Here is a 3295-nt window from a genome sequence, read left to right as displayed (position 1 = left end):
AGAGAGAGAGAGAGAAATCATTAATTGTTTGAAAAATTATTTTTAAATTATTTTAATTTAGAATTTTCTGAATTGAAATTCCATTTTGTTAAATGTTCGACAATTATAATATGCCAAATTATATTAATTTATATTATAATTGTCATAATATTATTTTTTTTTGCTCCTATAAATCTTTTTCGTTTTAACTATAGGTACAAAGAATATTATAAAAATATCTATAAAAACTTTTCATCTTTCACACACACTTTAAAAGCTTACATAAGACTCTAGTGTCGCTTGAGCATATCGTTTCCTTGAAGGGATAGCAAATACCCAAGACATATTTATAAAAGCAAGTATCCAAACTTCGAGAAAACGGATCATATAGAAACATGCATCGGTTTCTCGTCTATCACACTGCCATTCGACCGATCGGTCAATCACTGTAGTCAAACGTCAATGTAACAGGTTGCACCGTTGAACATCGTTTGAGAGCTGGTTGGTAGTTACCTCCGGCTTGACTGGTTCCCTTCAGGGGTCGAGAGTGGATACGGACTGCGAGTAGACAGACGGGGTAGAGTAATTTCTGTCTATGAGGGTCGCTGGAAACGGTGGTTGCCTCTCTTTCTCTTTCTCTCTGTCTGCCTGTCAGTCTATCTATCTTTTGCTACCCTTTCCTTGTCCAAGAGGAATCTGTATGAAAAGCTATCACCCCAAAGCTACAGGGCCTTTCGCTCTCCTTCACCCCTCGTCGGCCACCATTCTGCCTTCGAAGACAGATTATGGATAATTATCCGCAACCTATTACGCGTTAAAATCTTGTCACTGCGATTATCGGCAGAGCGTGAAGAAGCTGCTTTCTGTGCGATGCCACTATGCCGTGACGTTGAATAGAGCACTCGACGCTTACCGTCGCCTTCGACTATCGACGTCGCGGCTTAGTACTTGACGTACTGAATCTTTGCTGTAATCTTGTTAGAACCGTTACTGGAAATATCGATGAAAATATTTATTTTTCTTTTATAATTTATACCTTTAAATTAATTAGAATCGTTATTCGATAATAGTAGTTATAACGTTTATCAAATATAATTAATATTGAAGATCAATGTATGTTGGAGCAGAACTAACTTTCTTTTGAATGTAAAAAGTCGATATTGGATACAAAAATATGATTTGGAACTTTCGAACTTTTGTGATTTTGAAATTCCTGAATTTGGAGTAGCACATTTGAACTTTGAGGTCTTGAGATCTTAACTTTAAGACTTTTAAATCTTGGAATCTTAAGATTTCAGAATTTTGATATTTTTAAATGTTACGAATGTAGCATATTAAAAACTTGAAATTTAAGATTTCAAGATTGATTTCTAAAGTTTTGTGATTTAAGAAAATTCAAGGAAGCTTTTGTCTTTGATTTCTAAATTGCAAACTTCAAGATTGAAAGTGGAAAACTATAAAATTCTAATTACTTTGGAATTGAATATTTTACAAAGTTTCATGTAAATATTGTCAATACGTAATCATGTCTATTACATGCGCTGCTCTTAAGTAGGTAGTTGAGAAGAATGTACCTATAGGCAAATTGTCTAGTATATTTGCTAGACATATTGCGTCGTACTTTCTGTCGCAGTGCAGCCGCGAGGGTATCATAAGCCGAAGAAAGTCTAGTTATCCATCTAGATAGGTGCTTTACAATCCGCAATGTAGGGCATCTAGTTAGCGCAAATCGGTGCGGCATTATTTCTATGCGAAGTCGCGGCAACCAGAATATTATATTCGCCGCAGAATAATGCCATCCATCAAAATACCGATGCCTAGGATAATTGATGCCATCGGAACGGCGACGCCAGTCACGCTAGACAGCGCATGGCGTAAAATTGAATATCGATTAGACGTTCGGAGGGGGCTCGAAATGGGGCTCGCTAAAGTTATTAATTCCCCTCGCAGGCACAAAATCTTTCGATTAAATAGCAGCAACAACGCCCGGCTTGCAATGTAAATTCGTAATTAGTCTCCCTCCTAATTAATTTTTGATTTTCGATTAAGTTAACTATATCGTGCATAAGATATATATTTCGAGAATTCAAAATTCTATAAGCTATCAATATTTTTAGGATTTTAAGATTTCAAGATTTTTAGAATATACGAAGCATGGAAGTTTTTCAATAAAGTGCTTTCACAATTGTATATTTCGAAGATTTTAAATTTTCAGTGATTAATAGTTATCCAATAATTTCAGAATTCTTTCAGAGTTTTAGATTCTGAAGATTTGAAATATTAATATTAAATTTTGAAATGTTTCAATATCACTAATATTACTAACATTACTAACATTATCGCTATTAAATCTGTTAAATCTTGAAAATGTATCTTAGGAAATATTGGTACTATAGAGTCTATTGTTGATATTTTACGATGTTGAAAATTATACTTATATTATACTTATTATATTATTTCGTTTTGATGTTTGAGAAATTTTAGTGTCGTATGTTTAATATTCACAAGTGACACAATTATCAATGCTAAAGTAATTACGTCACTGATATTGTTTGTTCACGTTTTATTTTTTATTTATTGTTTTAATGTGAATCAAACGCAAACATCTTCCTGCAAATTCGTGTTGTGGCTTATTGAGTTTGTTGAAATTTCTAGTGGTAGTTTTATCACAGTTTTTGCAAGTATTTACCTCCTCGCATCTCCTGTACGCTGCTGATCCAAATAGTAAGACGATTTTATTTTTACTTTCCTTCCTCTCGTCTTCTTTGCGGCAGGTTCCGTTTCCGTCCACGGAAGAACGAAAAAGAAACGACTGTTTTGCTCTCTTTCGATCGATATCTTAAGAGAGAATGGACGGACACGTTGCGCTACCCTCGAGGGTGAAAACCTTTACATAAGAGCGCGACATGAAATCGGAAAATGAAACTCACATCGACCTTTGATCCTTTCGTGTAATGTCGAGAGAAGGATGACGTTTGGACACGCCAATAGTTTCCTATGTAACTTTTTAGGCATGGAAAATATTGTAAAGAAGGATGCCTTTTATTATGTTTGGAAATATGAAATATTAAGCTATAGAAAAACAACGAATATAAACAACTAAATTTTGAATTATATTTGAAAGAAAAAAGAACGATTATGTTAGAATATAAAAAAACACAGGCAACAATTTTATTTTACGATTTCTTGTGATATTTTTTAAATACATATATCTATTTTTCATAACATCGTTGATTTATTTAATGACTATATATTATTGCAGTTATATAAAAGAGATATATATATATATATATATATATATATATATATATATATG

The sequence above is a fragment of the Atta cephalotes genome (assembly GCF_000143395.1).
Source record: "Atta cephalotes unplaced genomic scaffold scaffold00031, whole genome shotgun sequence".
Classification (NCBI taxonomy): Eukaryota; Metazoa; Arthropoda; class Insecta; order Hymenoptera; family Formicidae; genus Atta; species Atta cephalotes.
This window is presented reverse-complemented; position numbering follows the sequence as displayed.